Source organism: Bombina bombina, chromosome 4 (genome assembly GCF_027579735.1).
Source record: "Bombina bombina isolate aBomBom1 chromosome 4, aBomBom1.pri, whole genome shotgun sequence".
NCBI classification, from domain to species: Eukaryota; Metazoa; Chordata; class Amphibia; order Anura; family Bombinatoridae; genus Bombina; species Bombina bombina.
In genome coordinates this window covers 279,706,045-279,727,296 of record NC_069502.1, presented here as the reverse complement: position 1 = coordinate 279,727,296, position 21,252 = coordinate 279,706,045, and positions in this window count along the sequence as shown.

The window sequence follows — 21,252 nt, the reverse complement described above, 5'->3', positions numbered from 1 at the left end:
AAACATTGTTGCAAACTCAGGTGGCCTATAATTCTCTAATCAAATGCACACTCCTGTCGCTGTATAGCTGTGCTCTCATGGAAATGTGAAAAAGGATACTGAGAAAATTAGAATACAATTGTAATGTAAAAAGTTGTATGCTTTACCATCATTAAATCATCATTTATCATTAAAGTTTAAAGGGACATGAAACCAGTTTTATTGTGATTCAGATACGATTTTAAAAAAGATTTAATTTTGTTTGTTCCTATGGTATGCTTTGTTGAAGAGCCTAGGCAGGAAGTGTACACATGTCTGCAGCCATAAAGCTCTTCAGATAATTGCATGCTCTTGAGCTTACCTGCCCACTTTTTAACAAAGGACACCAAAAAAGCAAAAACAATTCAATGACAGAAGTAAAGTAAAAACTTTTTTTGAAATTGTATGCCCTATCTGAATAATGAAAAAAAAAATGTGTTCCGTGTCCCTTTAATTTTGATTTGCATTGCATTTTAATAGTAAATCCAGATAGCAATGTGTAATGCAAAGAAAATGAATGTTCTTATATTTCTTACTATTCTATCCTTGCTCAGTAAAGCTACTCAATATATGTAGGCTGCAGACAATGTTCTAAATGTAGCATACACAGAAATCATAATAGAAATAAGAATAAATGAGCAAAAGACACAAAAGCATACAACTGCTGATGCATTTTATTTAACTTTCATTCATGACTATGTCTATATACAGTATATATATGCAGCTAATTTATTTTTCAAGCCATTGATTTATATTGGTATGATGACCTCTTGTATTTATTGTGTTTTCAAAGCCATTTTACAGGCCATGTCATATACAAGAAAAAATATACGGTTACATTTATAATTCCCCTGCCTCACTCATTATGTAAATGTAATGGAATAATAGGCAGTACTTGGAAAATAGAACTACCGTGGGCTATATTTCTCAAATGAGAAATCTGAAAGTAAGAGGAGGAATAATTGGACAATTTTAAATATCTTAACTTCAGGGCCAAATCTAAAAGTAATTTGCATGAACAACTCTGAAATCTCTTATTATATGCAACATCTAGTTTAACCTGAAATACCTGAATTTTGAAAAGAAGGGGTTACAAATATGTATGATAATTCAATTTAAATGATGTGCACTTTATTAATTTTATTTGCTACTCATCTTTCGTCATGTTTCTATACATCTGAAACAACGTTCCTTCTCATTTTTTGTATCTGGGCAGCATTATAAACAGAGTTTAAATTTGTGTACCCATGAGTCAATTTAAAAAAAAAACAATTAACAAATAATATCAAAGAAAATTGTATGCAGTGAATATATATAGTAAAAATTTATGTTTTATAAATCATTATGGGCAAGATTACAAGTGGAGCACTATTTAACACTCCCACTTGGGGGTTAGCTTTGCTAGAAGTAAGATTTTTGCATGCGTCGTATTACAAGTTAAAAGTAAACTATTGATACTTACATGCTAAGCTGACTAGCCTGAAAAGTCACACTTACAATATCGGGTGTGTGATAATCTATTCCTCCATAGAAGTTAAGGGAGCAAAAAAGTGGGAATAAACCCCCTACTCACGCGCAAACCCAATCAAATATTCTCACATGCTCTTACCCTTTCTGTTGTGCAGTGACCCATCCCTCCACTCCCTTCAAAACATATTTTCTGTAGTGTAGGATGCTTCTAAATGGGAAGTAAAAGTCCCACCTTAGACAGTCGAGACTGAAGTTGGTGGCAGAAGGCATCTGTGTTCATATGGTAAGGGAGCACTGATCATACTCCCTTTACCATATGCAGCAAGATTGCTGATATAGACAGTGACAAAGACAGGGGGCCCTACAATGTGATTTCTTGGAGGGGGATTGCTACACTACAAAAAAATACATTTATGTAAACTGGGTACTGGTAGGCAGCTACCAGTACCTAATATGGTGGAAACCATTGGGTGGGGAAGGGTTAGAGAGCTGATTAGGGAATTGAAAGGGTAAGGGATCCTACATTGCAGAACAAAAAAAAAATATTAAAATAAAAAAGCCATCGCCATCATCCACAAACACACCATCCAAGTCGCAACCAGCTCAGATGACCACTCACCAGGCCTAGAACACCTACACTTTAAGATCCAGGTCAACCCCAACACCACCCTTTGTGGAACCCTCATCTACAGACCTCACAGACCTCATCCCACTTTCTGCGACTCCATCACCGACCACATCGCACCCAATGCCCTCGCCTCAACGGACTACATCCTCCTTGGTGACCTCAGCTTCCATCTTGATAACCACAACGATCACAACACCTCCACCCTCTTGGAAAACCTCTGAACCATCAGACTGAAGCAACTCGTAAACTACCCAACCCACGCAGCCGGCCACACCCTCAACCAGATTTTTCCCTCAGGCAACCCCATCTCAGTCAATAACATCACCGAACTCCTCTGAACTGACCACCACTGCATACACTTCTCCTTCAAAAAACCCACTGAACACCTCCGACAGTACCACCTGCCCCGCAGAAACTGGAACAACATCACCCAAGACCAACTACACCGCACCCTAAACAAATCCTCCCCACCTACCTCCACAGACGCCAACTCCTTCGCCCGCAACCTCCACCTCTTGATTACAGACTGCTCCAACACCCTCGCCCCCCTCAAAAAAATGTGCAGCCGCCAAACCACCAACAAGGCCAGCTGGTTCACCCCGGGCCCTTCAGGACTCCAAACACCACTACAAACGATTGGGGAAGAACCTTTAAGGAAGCAATCACCACCCATCACCACCTCATAAAAAATGCCAAAAAAACAGCCATCTAAGACAGAATCAACTCTAACGCACACAACAGCAAGGAGTTGTTCTCAGTCATCAAGGAATTCTCTAAACCCAACAGCGACACCACCAACATCCCACCCACTCAGGACCTCTGCAATACCCTCACTGCACACTTCCACCGCAAGATACTCAACATATATGACAGTTTCACACCTCATAACTCAACCTTGACCACCCACTCCCCTACACCCAATGACACCCCTCCCAAATTCGCCCCCACACCACACACGGACTATCTGGAGCCCTCTCACCACAGAGGACACCCTCAGAATCAGGAAATCCATCCACTCCGGCAAACCCTCGGACCCATGCCCTCATCACATATTCAAGAAAAAAGGAACACCATCGCCCCTGAACTCCGCCGCACCATCAACTGCTCCTTTAAAACCAGTACCTGCACAGATGTCTGGAAGCACGCGGAACTGAAACCCCTGCTGAAGAAACCCTTGGCAGACCCCACGGACCTGAATAACTACCGCCCTATCTCTCTACTCCCCTTCCCGGCCAAAGTTATAGAGAAGTCCATCAACTCGCAACTTATTGACCACATTGAGGCCAACCACACCCTGGACCACTGACATTCCGGTTTCAAAAGCAACCACAGCACCGAGACTGCCCTCCTTGCCGCCACAGACGACATCCGTGCCATGATCGACTGAGGAGAAACTGCCGCCCTCATCCTCCTAGACCTCTCAGCAGCCTTCAACACTGTCGACCACAACACCCTCCGCACCCAATTACATGAAACCGGCATCTGCAGCAAAGCCCTGGAATGGATCACCTTCTTCCTCAGGGGCAGGACCCAGAAAGTCAGACTCCCATCTTTCTCCTTCAAACCCACACCAGTCAACTGTAGTGTACCGCAAGGCTCTTTGCTGAGCCCCACCATCTTCAACATCTACATGGCCCCTCTTGCAGCCATCATCTGACACCACAACCTCAACATTGTCTCCTACAATGACAACACCCAGTCTCACTCAATCATCTAACTCACCCGAGATCCCTCCACCACCAAAAAAGAACATCCACAAAGGCCTGACAGCAGTCGCTGCCTGGATGAATGACAACCGGCTCATACTGAAAACAGACAAAACTGAAGTCCTCCTCCTCGGACCCAATAAATCTGCATGGGATGACTCCTGGTGGCCCACAGCCCTTGGTCACTCTTCAACCCCAACTGACCATGCACAAAATCTAGGCTTCATCCTGGACTCCTCACTCTCCATGAACTGACAAATCAATGCCATCACCTGAACATGCTTCCACATCCTCCACCTTCTACGAAAAATCTTCAAGTGGATCCCTACTGAAACCAGGAAAACAGTCACCCACGCCCTTGTCAGCAGCTGATTGGACTATGGCAACAAACTCTACGCCGGCTCCACCATCAAACTCCAAAATAGACTCCAACATATCCAGAATGCCTCAGCCAGACTCATCCTTGACATTCATCTCCAATGCCACATCACCGAACACCTAAGGAACCTTCACTGGCTCCCCATCAACAAGAGAATCACCTTCAAGCTCCTTACCCACATGTTCAAAGCCCTACACAACATCGGACCCGAATACTTCAACCACCGCGTAAATTTCTACACCCCCACCAGACAACTCCGATCGGCAGGCCAAGCACTCACAGTCACCCCCTGCATCAGCAAATCCACAGCAGGCAGAAGATTCTTCTCCCACATGGCATCAAAGACATGGAACACTTTCCCACTGCACCTCAGACAATCCACCTCCCTTACAAAGTTCAGAAAGGACCTCAAAACCTGGCTCTTCGACTGAACGCCCATCCCCTCCCCCCCCATCTGCTTTCCCTTAGCGCCTTGAGACCCTCACGGGTGATTAGTTTGTGCTCTATAAGTACCCAATAGATAGATAGATAGATAGATAGATTGGTTAGAGCTTAGACTATAGCATCTGTTTGTCCTACATGTGATGGTACAGCTCTGTTCAGTTATTTATTACATGAGAAGATGGGAAGTGAAGAGACATACTGACCGCAACGTTACCCACTCATGTATTCCCCTAATAAAACTCCTACCTGCGGAATACTGCTACTTACTGCAATAAACACCTGATTAACTCACCATGTGCAATGCCCCAAAACCAATTAGCAACAATCTACTTAATTACCTCTGCTACAACCTCCCTAATTATTGACCTCCTTATCTGTTAAACATGTCTTAATTTATATGCCAGTACACACACAATTCAGTAAAACCCTGCTATTACATTCTAACCATCCTCTATCTTACCACTCAAACACAATACAGGTACAAACCCTGATCTTACTCTATCCATCCTCTATCTCATCACACAAACACAATACAGGTACAAACCCTCATATTACACTTTATCCATCCTCTATTTTACCACCCAAACACAATACAGGTACAAACCCTCATATTACACTCTATCCATCCTCTATCTCACCACCCAAACACAATACAGGTACAAACCTTCATATTACACTCTAGCCATCCTATGGCCCCTATTTATCAAGGTCTGTCGGACCTGATCCGACACTGCGGATCAGGTCCGACAGACCTCGCTGAATACGACGAGCAATACGCTTGCTGTATTCATGCAGACCATTAATTGTCATGGCAACAGGTATACAAACATAGCGGGATCGCAGTGGGAGATAAAGAAAACATCAATATCATCACCTAAAAACCTATGCACCGATGCGACCATATCACTGTCTATATGTTTGTACACACCGGTACCAACTCAACCAACTGCAAGTAAGACACCTACTAGCCTAGTAATTGCAGTGCTAACACCAAGTATTACAAATATCATACAAATGTACAAAATATATACATGACCCCTGTGTAACAACCCCACTCAGGGTAAACATTTGTATAATAGTGAACATATGCTCTAAACATAGCACTCTCAGTGTGTGTCAAAATGCCGCATACAGGCCCTGAGTTGTCATGGCAATGGGTTTACAAACATACCGGGACCGCAATGGGAAGATAAAGAAAACATCGATATCATCACCTGTAAACATATACACTAATGCGATCCTCACTCTGTATGTTTGTACATACCGGTGCCAGCTCAATCAACTGCGAGTATGTCAAGTGTCTAGATAAGCTATGATGTATTATAAGCCAGAAATAACTCACTAAAAATATATATTTCCTCCAAGTGTCATTCTGGTGTTCGAGTGAATGTGAGGGTGAACAGTACTAACATGTGTACAAGACCTAGCGGTGTGAATATTGCCCCCACTGTGTCTATAAAATTTCAATCATATAATGATATTGCAGAAGACCAGTTGTCATGGCAACGTATATAGAAGTATAGTGAAGCCGGTAAATACCTCACCAGCTATAATCAAGTGAATAAAAAAATGTTTTTTTATACAAAAGTATACTGTTACAGGGTTAACATATTACCCAGTTACCCTTATCATGAACATAAAAACTACCTAAACATAAGAAACATTATATTAGTGTCTATAATGTATACAGTATAGACAAGGACTGTATTGTTATTTCACATACACCTAAATTTGCCAACAAAAAAACTGCAGTGTTTCATCACACTTTGCCAAAGTTACTAATTAGAGTGTAGACAACTCCTTTCATTATGACGGACTCCCCTTGATTTGTGAAGTCCCTGGTGTGCCTGAGCACACATAATTGAACAGACCACTGAGATAATTGTCCTCTTTGGGTTTCAGCAGTGGTAAAATGTTCAATTCCTGAGAACTCCTTCTTGGTTATTCTGATTGGTATTGTCCTTCAGAGGCCCGTTCTGACAATACTCTCATTAAACCTGTGTTTGTCCTGTAGTGAATAGGCCGGTCACATGTATATTGTGTGGGTAACCATTCTAATGACCCCGGATCTCCACAAATACCCTGAGAATGCAAAAGAGCTCGTGCTGTGTGACCAGACCGGACAGGACAGCAAAAATGGAGCCCGTACCGACAGCTCGTAACACAGAGTCTTGGTAGATCAAAAGATGTACCCCAAGTATGTAATACATATTTAGACCGCACTACATGAGGACTTTAAAGTCAGGTGTCGTATTGAGACACACTGGTTGGATCTTCCCCAAACGGTACATCTATTGTGCCTCCTGTTGTAAGAGTATTTTGTTCCGGTCCCCACCACTATCCAGTGGGGGGACATGATCAATTAGTGTATATCTAATTGATGAGACCAGATCTTTCTTTAGCGCACAATGTCTTGCTATGGGTTGATCAGAGTCTCAAGACTTCAGTGCCAACCTGATGGCATATCTGTGATTGGCCATTCTCTCCCTCAGTGTGCCTGGCGTCTTGCCCACATAGTATCGAGAACAAGGACACACCAAGAGGTATATAACAAATGTAGTTGTACAAGTTATTGAATGTCTAATGACATACTGTCTGTTGGTGTGTGGATGATGGAATGATTTTGTGCTAATAAGCCTGTTGCAAGTGGTGCAGCCTAAGCAGCGGTATGATCCCTTGATGTTCATATGGGTCCAAGGTCAATAACTGGCTTTAGGGTCCTGACTAATAAGTCCCATAGATTTGTACCCCTTCTGTAGCCTACCATTGGTGTCATATTTCTACTGAAGTGCAACTTAGGGTAACTGGTCACTATGGGCCAATGTGTCCGAAGAGCCTGGCCCGCGTTTTTGGTAGGCCGTGATGAGTTTTTCTTTTGACATATCTCTTTTTTTTTTACAAGAAATTCCGCCTGCGTGTATTGTGACACTTCTCCAATCATCTCCTTAATTAGATGTGTCTTGTAACCCCTTTGGGAAAACTTCTCACCCATCTCAGTCAACTATGAGACTCCTCGAGCATTATCTGAGTTATTTCAGATAGTCCTAATAAATTGCGACTTTACAATACCCTTGAGTAATGCTGGGGGATGACAGCTGTCGGCACGTACAAGGGAAATACTATATGTCGGTTTATGGTAAAGTGTAAATCCTAGACCCTGAGCTGTCTTGTGTACATCTTGAACCTGACGGTAGTATCAGTGCTGTTAAATGTATTAAACCAAACATGGAGATCATCCAGGCCCCCTCGCCATATCAAAAATATATTATCTATGTACCTACGATAAAATACAATAGATGTATCACTTTTATCCCAATGGGTACTATTGGAAGGGAGAACCCGGAATTTAGAAAAAAGTGGTGTTATATTTTAAATAAGTGCTCATTAGATTTAATTCTGCTAGTCATAGAAGAGGTTTCATCTATTCTGGTTAAAGTTAAAATTGAAATACAACAGTTTGAGACATCACATAGCAGTTTACTGACCAACGATCAGCAAGAAAACTGGATGGCTAAAATTAAAACCCAGATTGAGAAATATAAGAATGAGCTGATAGTGTTCAAAAATAGAAAATTGGAAACTGTAAATTCTGAATACACACAGGGCAAGGTATACAAATGGCTCACAGGTACTAGGGAAACACAGCCCAGAAGGAGACAATGTGACAGGCGTGTACGTTTTGACACAGTAGATACCAGTGGGGCGGAGTGCACAGACACAGAAAGGCAACACAGTACTAGAACATACGCCTCACCTGGGACAATAGACACATTTGACCAATATGATACACACTCCACTCCTAGGCATTTTTTAGGGGTGACCACATGGTCACGAGGAGGGGGAGGCACTCCACACCCCACATCAGGCGAGCGAGGGCCCAGACACAGACCCCTAAGGAGGGGACAACAGAGGATGCAGTAATTAATTTAAGTTCTCATGTTCTTTCAGTCTGTGAACACAAATTACTTAACAAGGGTTTGTCCTTTGTTCCCAGTACTACTGTAAAAGAATTTGAACAAAAGTTGGATGTTCACAAGCTCAATAGAACATTGAAAATTTGTGAGTTTTTTCAGAACTCAAATACAGATTATTCTAAGACATCTGTGGAACGCAACTGCAATATTCAAAGTACGTTTGAACCTACTAATTGCAGTACTAGTACCAAAACCTTCATAAGATTGGTGTCTCAGGACTTAGACTATGAGAGGAAAAACACACAATGGAAAAATAATCTAACTGTTGATGAGAGGAAAGCTATTACAACATTACAGAATGATCCATCTATAGTAGTAAGGCCAGCAGACAATTGCGGGGCTATTGTCCTCCTTGATTACTGTGACTATAGGGAGGATATTGTCTCCCAACTCTCTGATACATCCACTTATATTCCACTACCTTCAGATCCTACATCCAACTATAAGAAACAGCTTGAAGCCCTTATTTCTATGGGCTTTGAGCAAGGGTTTGTTACTGAACACATTAAGAGATTTTGTACTACACCTTGTCCTAGAATTCCAATACTCTATACAATTCCTAAGGTCCACAAGAGCCTAGAGCAACCCCCGGGACGCCCTATAGTGTCCGCGGTACAATAGCTGCTTCAACCTGTGGCACAGTATGTCGATTTGCTACTCCAACCGGTGGTCAGAGACACTCGCTCCTACATTTTGGACACTGGTGAGTTCATTCGATTGCAGGGGGCTGTTCAGATCCAACAGGGTGACATTCTTGTCACCCTGGATGTGAACAGCCTCTATACAATCATACCACACAAAGAGGGTTTGGAGGCTGTAAGGGAACATCTCATTAACAACCCATTGTATCAGGGTCCCCCCATAGAATTTCTGCTGTTGTTAATGGAATTTTGTCTCCATAAAAACTACTTCAGGTTTGAAGACTCATTTTATTTGCAAGTAGCAGGTGCCACCATGGGATCATCCATGGCCCCCTCATATGCGAACATTTTTATGTTGCAATTCGAAAATATGTACCCATGGGATAAAAGTGATACATCTATTGTATTTTATCGTAGGTACATAGATTATATCTTTTTGATATGGCAAGGGGGCCTGGAATCTCCATGTTTGGTTTAATACATTTAACAACACTGATACTGCCTTCAGGTTCAAGATTACGGCAGATGAACAAGCCATCAACTTTTTTGACCTTGATGTACATAAGACAGCTCAGGGTCTAGGATTTAAACTTTACCATAAACCGACAGATTGGAATTCCCTTTTACGCGCTGATAGCTGTCATCCCCCAGCATTACTCAAGGGTATTGTAAAGTCGCAATTTATTAGGACTATCCGAAATAACTCAGATAATGCTCGAGGAGTCTCACAGTTGACTGAGATGGGTGAGAAGTTTTCCCAAAGGGGTTACAAGACACATCTAATTAAGGAGATGATTGGAGAAGTGTCACAATACACGCAGGCGGAACTTCTTGTCAAAAAACCGAGAGATATGTCAAAAGAAAAACTCATCTTGGCCACTACCTTTTCACCGCCTACCAAAAACGTGGGCCAGGCTCTTCGGACACATTGGCCCATAGTGACCAGTGGCCTAAGTTGACTTCAGTAGAAATATGACACCAATGGTAGGCTACAGAAGGGGTACAAATCTACGTACTTATTAGCCAGGACAGACCCTAAAGCCAGTTATCAACCTCGGACCCATGTGAACATCAAAGGATCATAGCACTGCTTAGACTGCACCACTTGCAACGGGCTTATTAGCACAAAATCATTCCATCATCCACACAAAAACAGACAGTATGTCATTAGACATTCAATAACTTGTACAACTACATTTGTTATATACCTCTTGGTGTGTCCTTGTTCTCAATACTATGTGGGCAAGACGTCAGGCACACTGAGGGAGAGAATGGCCAATCACAGATATGCCATCAGGTTGGCACTGAAGTCTGGAGACTCTGATCAACCCATAGTAAGACATTGTGCGCTAAAGAAACACCCGGTCTCATCAATTACATATACACTAATTGATCATGTCCCCCCGCTGGATAGGGGTGGGGACCAGAACAAAATACTCTTACAGCGGGAGGCACAATGGATGTACCATTTGGGGACGATCCAACCAGCGGGTCTCAATACGACACCTGACATTAAAGTCCTCATGTAGTGCGGTCTAAATATGTATTACATACTTGGGGTACATCTTTTGATCTACCAAGACTCTGTGTTACGAGCTGTCAGTACGGGCTCCATTTTTGCTGTCCTGTCTGGTCTGGTCACACAGCATGAGCTGTTGGGAATCTTTTGCATTCTCATGGTATTTGTGGAAGTCCGGTGGGTCATTAGAATGGTTACCCACACAATATACATCTGACCGGCCTATTCACTACAGGACAAACACAGGTTTAATGAGAGTATTGTCAGAACAGCCTCTGAAGGACATTACCAATCAGAATAACCAGGAAGGAGTTCTCAGGAATTGAACATTTTACCACTGCTGAAACCCAAAAAGGATAATCATCTCAGTGGTCTGTTCAACTATGTGTGCTCAGGCACACCAGGGACTTCACAAATCAAGGGGAGTCTGTCATAATAAAAGGAGTTGTCTACACTCTAATTAGTAACTTTGGCAAAGTGTGATGAAACACTGCAGTTTTTTTGTTGGCAAATTTAGGCGTATGTGAAATAACAATACAGTCCTTGTCTATACTGTATACATTATAGACACTAATATAATGTTTCTTATGTTTAGGTAGTTTTTATGTTCATGATAAGGGTAACTGGGGAATAAGTTAACCCTGTAACAGTATACTTTTGTATAAAAAAAACATTTTTTATTCACTTGATTATAGCTGGTGAGGTATTTACCGGCTTCACTATACTTCTATATATGTTGCCATGACAACTGGTCTTCTGCAATATCATTATATGATTGAATGTTTATAGACACAGTGGGGGTAATATTCACACCGCTAGGTCTTGTACACATGTTAGTACTGTTCACCCTCACATTCACTCACACACCAGAATTACACTTGGAGGAAATATATATTTTTAGTGAGTTATTTCTGGCTTGTAATACATCGTAGCTTATCGTAGCAGTTGATTGAGCTGGCACCGGTATGTACAAACATACAGACAGAGTGAGGATCGCATTAGTGTATATGTTTACAGGTGATGATATTGATGCTTTCTTTATCTTCCCATTACGGTCCCGGTATGTTTGTAAACCCCTTGCTATGACAACTCAGGGCCTGTATGCAGCATTTTGACACACACTGAGAGTGCTATGTTTTGAGCATATGTTCACTATGATACAAACGTTTACCCTGAGTGGGGTTGTTACACAGGGGTCATGTATGTATTTTGTACATTTGTATGATATTTGTAATACTTGGTGTTAGCACTGCAATTACTAGGCTAGTAGGTGTCTTACTTGCAATTGGTTGAGTTGGTACTGTTGTGTACAAACATATAGACAGTGAGAGGGTCGCATCGGTGCATAGGTTTTTAGGTGACGATATTGATGTTTTCTTTATCTCCCACTGCGATCCCGCTATGTTTGTATACCTGTTGCCATGACAACTCATGGTCTGCATGCGGCATCTAGATACACATTGTGAATGTCTTGTTTTGAATATATATATATTCTTTGTCCACTAAGACACAAGTAATTATCCTGCATTAGGTTGTTAGACAGGAGTTATGTTTGTATTTTGTACACTTGTATGATATTGATAGTATTACGATATAATTTTTCACTCACGGAAGTGACACACACAGCACTTCTGGTTTGTTTGATCTGTGGAACGCAAGCAGCGTTCCAGATCGGAGCTTTTGGCGCCACAGCTTAATTTAGGTATGGTTTGAATTGCACATTTAACACTATATAAGTTTGGTTATGTTCACTTTGTATTTATGCTGACGAAGGGGACTTGATCCTCGAAAACGTTCCACAAATAAAGTAAATCTTTATTTTACTAAAAGACCTGAGAGTGCATCTTTTTCAGTTCCTGTATTTTGCACCTGTGGTTTCCCAGGCAGATGTCCTTGTGTGGGAAGAAGTTGGTGCTTGGATGTTTATATATATATATATATATATATATGTGTGTGTGTATATACAATATATATATATATATATATATATATATATATATAATATCATTGTTATGTGGCACAACCACTGTTTGATTTGGTATGTAGCACTACTACTGTCTGATTTGCTATGAAGCACTACCACTGTCTGATATGCTATGCAGCACTACCACTGTCTGATTTTTTATTCATCACAACCGTTGTCTGATCTACTATGCAGCACTATCACTGTCTGATTTGCTATGCAGCTCAACCACTGTGTGATTTGATATGCAGCACTATCACTGTCTGATTTGCTATGCTGCACTACCACAGTCTGATTTGCTTTTTCTGCACTACCACTGTTTGATTTGCTATGCTGCACTACCACTGATTGAACCAAAATAGGCCAGCTTCTAAGCTTACTTTTTTGCTTTTTAAATACAGATACCAAGAGAATGAAGTAAAATTGATAATTGAGTAAATTAGAAAGTTGCTTAAAATGCCATGCTCTAAAAAATGTCGGTTTTATATCCCTTTAACTAGCAATGGGATGGTATGTAATCAGGGGGGGGGGGGGGTAGCAGTAAAATGTATCCTTGCCTGTGTGGTAAAAAATCCCAGCACCGGCCCTGGATAGATATAATTGCTTGACTTAAATGGGTCAACTTTTAATGGGATTAATGTAAGCTACTGGAGCTTTTTTTGTAACCTCATGTACTATGTTACTTTGTTTACAATGGCTCAAGAAAGTGAAATATCAAGGGCTAGGTTATGGCTGGCTCACTAACTGTTGCACACAAGTGACTGGATTTTGGATTTTTTAGACGCTTCACGGTCCGCCAAATATTGAACAAAACAACGGAATTGAGGTAAATTAGTTACATTGTAATGAGTTTTAATACTGAAAACCTACCACTCTATTTAGATACTATCCATTCGCTATTCATCAGTGACTCCTATTGTGAGTGATTCTTTCTCCCAGTGGGTATATGATCTGTGACTTTTTAAACTTCCGAGATTTTAAGAGATAATATTATTTTATTCTATTTTATATGGGAGATGTCCCTTATCAACTGAAGAGTGTTTTGGTATATTGTTCATTTATGTGTTAAATATAACTGCTATATTTTATATTTTCAGGATTTCATTTTTCATTTTTTTCACATCTGACAGTTGAGTCATAATAAATCAATACAATTTAATTTTAAAGTAATTGTAAACAGAATAATAACATATTTTGATGTGTCCACAATTTAGCTGATTGGTGCAAATTGTTCAAGAAAAACAGAGAATTAACGAAAACTCACAAATTTCATGTTAGCAAGTGTGCAACCTGTATGGGCACACACATGAGGGTACACGTTGTTGCGAGTGGTCGTGTTTTTTGCTATTTTCTACAAATCACAAAATCCGCAGGCAACAGGAAGTGTATATATGTATGTATATATATATATATATATATATATATATATATATATATATATATATATATAACCATATAGTAAAAGGGCACTTTCAGGGTTTGTTTAGAAGATGAATAGTTTTTTTATTTAGTAGAATCAATAAAGCATAGTCGATGTTTCGGCCCTCAGTTGGGCCTTCATCAAGACAAATATAATCTGAAAAACAGACACAAAGAAATGCTAGAAATAGTATGTTATACAATAATAAAACAGAAAAACAAAAAAGTGAAAAAACAACCTTTCTAACCACTACCAATCAAGATAAAAAAATAACTAAACAGTCAAATACAGGAATCAACAATAATCCAACAAAGGTTAACCAAAGAACAACCAAGAATGAGTAAAGTACGAAATGTAAACCAATGTGCTACTAAAAGATGGCAAAAGTGATATAATAAGAACCACATAGGCAGTATGACCAAACAGTCACAAATTGGCAATTTGTCAGTACACAAAAGCGATAATATGTACTCATATCAGCACATCAATTACAGCCACTAAACCCGATACCAGAATAATAGAATATTCAAGAAACGCTGACACTAAAACAGGCAGGCAGACCACAAGAGATAATGTTAAATGGACAACAACAAGGAGTAAATTCAATACCCTAAACACGCACCTTAAAGTCAACACAGTAAATATAAAGTAAATGAAAAATGTGCAAGACGCCAATAGTCCCCATAGACAAAAAGAACGCCATCAGTAACAAATACACAAGCCGAGGTATACAGATCATGCAGTTAAAAACAAAAAGAGACTTATAGAAGCAGAAACCCACGTAGCCCGTGACCGTGTGAGATACACTTATATTAAACATCAAGGATTACCAGCGGCTAACCGCCTGTGTCACAGATTATTAGTAGCGTGTGTATCACTAATGAAACAACAAAGCAGCAAGCTCCACAATGTAAAGGGATGGTCCCTGTTAACGTGTGAAGGCTGGCCGTAGCAAACAAAGTGGGAGCAATACACGGATAATACTTTAAAAATATATACCTGTAAGCTGCCGAACAGCAGCGTTCTCAGATCCAAGTCAAACGTGTGACGCTAGCCATGTAGAACACACCTTAAAAAGAGGGAGTCATGGAGCCAACCGGTCCATGATAGACTGAGCATAGCTAACGCCTTGCGTTGTTATGACAACCCCACAGCTGATTACAAAGTAAACAGAGATACAGAAAACACTAGCCCGGCAATAATATGGGAAACAATAGCCCGGCAAGAGGAGTGTGGGAACGCACAATCGCCCATAGTACACGCTCAACCTTATAGGATATCAAAAATCAGATAGTGATGAACATATCACGCCGCAACACAAAGTGGTTATTCAAATCAGATGACAAGTGCAAAAAGTATGACAGTGCAATACACAAAGCCAAAACCCACTAAATGGCAATATAAACCACATAGGTAACATGATCAAATAATCACAAATAGGCAATATGTCAATATCCAACAGCGATAACTAAGAGGGAGCAATACATAGAATGTACGTGTAAACAGATATACCTGTAAACTGCCGAACAGCAGCGTTATCGAGTCCAAGACAGGCGTGTGACGCTAGCCATATAAAACACGCCTTATAGATAGAGTCATGGAGCCAGCTGGTCCATGATAGGCAGAGCTTAATCAACACCTGCGTTGTTATGACAATCCCACAGCTGATAATAAAGTGAACAGAGATACGGGAAACACTAGCCCCGCAATGGTATGGGAAACACTAGCCCAGTCACTAAGTGGTTAGCCAAATCAAATGGCAGGCACAGTAGTGTGACAATGTAATACATCAAACAAAAACCCACTACATAGTGGATGGTCTAAGGACAGAGCGAATGACACAAGAGAAAGGCTACCTCAAAGTCACCAATACCCATAATCAAAAATGACACCAACATGCTCAGGACAAATAGCGCAAAATAAATAATATAAGCATAAGAACAGAGTAAATAACAGAACAAAGGACCTGAAAAGCTAAATAACATCAAAAGAATACAGAAAAGTCCAAATGGGCATTAAGCCCATGTGAGCTCAGGGTGGTCAATCGGTAGATCCATTTGGATTCACATTTTAACAGTTCTTGATTGTGATCACCACCTCTTCTCAGAGGTACTACGGTGTCAATCAGCATAGCCCTGTGAGTTGCAATGGGATGTTTCTGCTCCAGAAATTGCCTAGCCACAGGTTGGTCAGCCTGGTTATCTTTAAAGGCAGCTCTTATGGTACTTTTGTGGTTGGACAGTCTCTCCCTGAAGGTGGTGCTGGTCTTCCCAATGTAATAGAGGCCACAGGGGCAAGATAAAAAATATACAACATATTGGGATGTGCACGTGAGCCTGTGCCTGATCATGTACATTTTTGGGGAACCCAGGTGATGAAATCTTTGACCAGTAATCAGAGAGCTGCAAGTAACGCAGCTGCCACACTTGTGTTTTTAGCAAGCCAGGTTCTGTTCTTGCGCCATTGGTCTGTTTTCATAAGCAGTGTCTTCAGGCTGGAGCCACTCCGATGGACCACTCTGGGTGGGGTGAACAATTTTCAAATGGAAGAGTCTGATCTTGATTGATGAGATGCCAATTATCCCTAATGATATCAACAACCTGTTTGGTGGCTGGTGTGTAGCTGGTAATAAAATTGATGGATGTGTTAGTCTCTACCTGGGCAACCTTGGGTTTTCTCTGCAAGAGTGAGGATTGTTGGTAGCAACTGACTTCTTTCACAATGTCTGATAACATCTTGGAGCTGTAACCACATTCAAGAAACTTTTTTCCTCATGGACTCAACCTGGATGTCTCTCTGCTCTTGTTCTGAATTGTTACGTATGACTCTCATAAATTGGGACTTGATAATACCTCGTTTCAATTGCATGGGGTGATAGCTGCTGTTGAGGAGAAGGGTGTTTCGATCAGTAGGATTAGAATAGAGGGTCATTCTCAAGAAACAACCCTGGTCAGCTTCACATTTGTATATGCATAAGTCCAAGAAATTGATTTTTTGAGTGTCACATTCGCTTTTAAGGACAATGGATTCCACAGCCATGTTCAAATGATGTATCCAAGATGTCAATTCAGTTTGTGTGCCCCCCCCATATGACCAACAAATCATCAATATACCTGCGATATAGAAGTACATGGGGATTTCTCTCCTTGAAAATATACAATCCCTCAAACCAGGCCATGAATAAGTTGGCATATGAGGGGGCCATACTGGAACCCATTGCAGTCCCTATCAGTTGAAGGTAGAATGTATCCTCAAAACAGAAATAGTTGTGTTGTAAGCAGAGTAAGAGCCAATCAAAGTGGACTTCGATGGGTGGACCATCGTAGGTATTACTCGCAATTAGGGCTTGTCTGGTGGTCTCAATCCCCAACTGATGGGGAATTACAGGTTGCTGATATCATTAGGGATAACTGGCATCTTATCAATCAAGATCGGACTCTTCCGTTTGAAAATTGTTCACCCCCCAGAGTGGTCCATCGGAGTGGCTCCAGCCTGAAGACACTGCTTATGAAAACAGACCAATGGCGCAGGAACAGAACCTGGCTTGCTAAAACCAAAACTGGTTGTTACAAGTGTGGAAGCTGCGTTACTTGCAGCTCCCTGATTACTGGTCAAAGATTTCATCACACGGGTTCCACAAAAATGTACACAATCAGGCACAGGCTCACGTGCACATCCTAATATGTTGTATATTTTTTATCTTGCCCCTGTGGCCTCTATTACATTGGGAAGACCAGCACCACCTTCAGGGAGATGCTGGCCAACCACAAAAGTGCCATAAGAGCTGCCTTTAAAGATAACCAGGCTGACCAACCTGTGGCTAGGCATTTTCTGGAGCAGAAACATCCCATTGCAACTCTCCGGGCTATGCTGATTGACACCGTAGTACCTCTGAGAAGAGGTGGTGACCACAATCAAGAACTGTTAAAATATGAATCCAAATTGATCTACCGATTGAACACCCTGAGCCCACATGGGCTTAATGCCCATTTGGACTTTTCTGTATTCTTTGAGCTTATTTAACTTTTATAAGTCCTTTGTTCTGTTATTTACTCTGTTCTTATGCTTATATTATTTATTTTGCACTATTTGTCCTGAGCATGTTGGTGTCATTTTTGATTATGGGTATTAGTGACTTTGAGGTAGCCTTTCTCTTGTGTCATTCGCTCTGTCCTTACACCATCCACTATGTAGTTCATTTTTGTTTGATGTATTGCATTGTCACACTACTGTGCCTGCCATTTGATTTGGCTAACCACTTAGTGATGCGGCATGCTTTATTTAGTTTTTCCTATTTTTGGTATCTGATAGGGTTGAGCGTGCACTATTGGCGACTGTGCGCTCTCTCACCCCACTGGCTGGGCTAGTGTTTCTCATACCATTGCGGGGCTAGTGTTTCCCGTATCTCTGTTCACTTTATTATCAGCTGTGGGATTGTCATAACAACGCAGGTGATGATTAAGCTCTGCCTATCATGGACCGGGTGGCTCCATGACTCCCTCTATTTAAGGCGTGTTTTATATGGCTAGCGTCATATGCCTGTCTTGGACTCGAGAATGCTGCTGTTCGGCAGTTTACAGGTATATCTGTTTACACGTACTTTCTATGTATTGCTCCCTCTTAGTTAGCCACGGCCCACTTTCGCATGTTACCAGGGTCTCTCCCTTTATATTGTGGTACTTGCTGCTTCGTGGCATTACTAAGCACATACACGCTACTAGCAAGTTTTGACTTAGGCGGGTTGCCACTGGCAACACTTGGTGTTTAGTATATTTATATCTCACATGGTCTCGTGCTACATGGGTTCTTGTTTTTATAAAGTCTCATTTTGTTTGTATCTGCATAATCAGCATACCTCGGCTTGAGTATTTGTTATCGCTGGCGTTCTAATTCATTTTTGCCAATGGGGACTATTGGTGTCTTGCAAGTTTTTCATTTACGGTATATTTACTGTGTTGTCTCTAAGGTGCATGTTTAGGGTATTTAATTTACCCCTTGTTGTTGAGCATTGTACATTATTTCTTGTGGTCTGCCTGCCCCTTTTAGTGTCAGCGCTCCTTGAATATTTTATCATACTGGTATCATGTATAGAGGCTTTAATCGATTTGCCGATATTAGTACATATCATCGCTGTTGGATATTGACATATTGCCTATTTGTGATTATTTGGTCATGTTACCTATGTGGTTTATATTGCCATTTAGTGGGTTTTGGCTTTGTGTATTGCACTGTTATACTTTTTGCGCTTGTCATCTGATTTGAATAACCACTTTGTGTTGCCACGTGATATGTTCATTACTATCTGATTTTTGATATCCTATAAGGTTGAGCGTGTACTATGGGCGATTGTGCGTTCCCCCACCCCTCTTGCCAGGTTATTGTTTCCCATATTATTGCCGGGCTAGTGTTTTCTGTATCTCTGTTCACTTTGTAATCAGCTGTGGGGTTGTCATAACAACGCAAGGCGTTGGCTATATATATATATATATATACTGTGGAAAAACTAATCCTCCCTCCTGGGTCAGCCACCTGGATGCAGCATTGAGATGAATAGAAGCAAGGATGATGCACTCTCAGGCTTTTCACAAATAAGTGTCAAATTTATTAGCTGATGTTTCAGATCTACATAAGAACTTTCATCACATCAAACAGTGCAAAGTATACAAACACAGGCACCTGTGACCCCCCCCCCAGGAGTGGATTATTCCAGGTGGGTGGGGTTGGGGAACATTGATAAGACCCCGTACTGGAAGTGAGGTCACAGATGCCCTTTCCGGAGCAGCACGGTAGGAGGTGTGTGGTGCACTTACTTACCTGGAGATGGAGGTCTTGCTGCAGGAGTTGCTTTCGGCGGCGAGGAGGAATGGCGAAGGATGGATCCAGCAGCAGTTGTCAATGGCTGGGGAGGAAGCAACAGCAGGTCCGGTGGTGGAGGCGGCAGTCGGGAGCGGAGAATGGCCGGCCAGGAGGTCGAGGCCACCGGAACGCTTGAGCCCGGAGGTCGGCAGGAGGAGATCCGGTCGGGAGAGGAGCCAGCCAGCAGGTCCACAGGAACGGCGAGGTCGGAGAGCGGCAGAGGTCGGCGGACTGGAGTGGGGGCCGAGGCCCGGCCGAGGATGGCGCCAGGGTCTGACGTCATCACGGTACGTCAACAGGTGGAGCCAGGGACATCGAGAGGCCACAGCAGAGCGGGACGGACCGGGAGAAGCGCTCGGGAGTCAGATAAGCAGCTGAGCTATCGATGATTGGGGGCCCGGCAAAAGTAGTGGTATAGGTTAGGGCAGGTAGAGATGGGAGAGAAGGCAGGCAGAGATAGGGCCTGGGAGGAGGAGAAATATACGGAGGAGCGATTCGGGGTCTTTATTACAGGGGTCCGGGTGCTTCAGATAGGCAGGGTCAGGCTAAGGGGTCCCAGTTGGGTGCTGGAATAGCAGGAAGGAGGGTAGTGCTGACGTGGGGGGGTAGCTGGGCAGGGGATATGGCCTGGTGTAATGATCCTAGGGGCAGGTATTGGAGCAGACACAGCCGCACGTGACATAGTAGAAACATCTTGGCCCGTTGGCATGGGGTTCCTAGGTTGGAGTTCCCTAAAAAAAAATAAAAAAGTAAATAATAATAAAGAAAGGGAGAGAATATATATTATGAATAATGGGATTGAGGAGGGGCTGGTTGGGGTTTGTGAAAAGACAAGTTTAATGATTTTTTGTGTTGTAGGAGTGGCTGGGGGAGAGCGGAGGGGCGAGGAGGCTCTGGACGCCCCTGGAGGAGACATTCCAGTGCAGCAGAACCGGTTTACGGAGCCACTGCTCGAGCTCAACGCCAGCGATGACTTTGGAGATGAAGAAGAGGATCCCTTGGAAGGCATTTCAGCAAGACTGGGAACGGCGAGTCAGGTAGGAGATCTGTCCTCCTTGGCGCAGATCTTACAGTTATTGTCTCCTCAATGGAGTGTAGGGGGGCAGGGAACAGGGCCTCAAAGGGGGGGGGGCAGGGGGTAGGGGGTTTCGGAAGGGAGAGAGGTTACTGCTATGTCTACGTTGCAGGCGCCAGTAGCAGGAGGTAGGACCGGGAGAAGGGACACGCAGCCGGA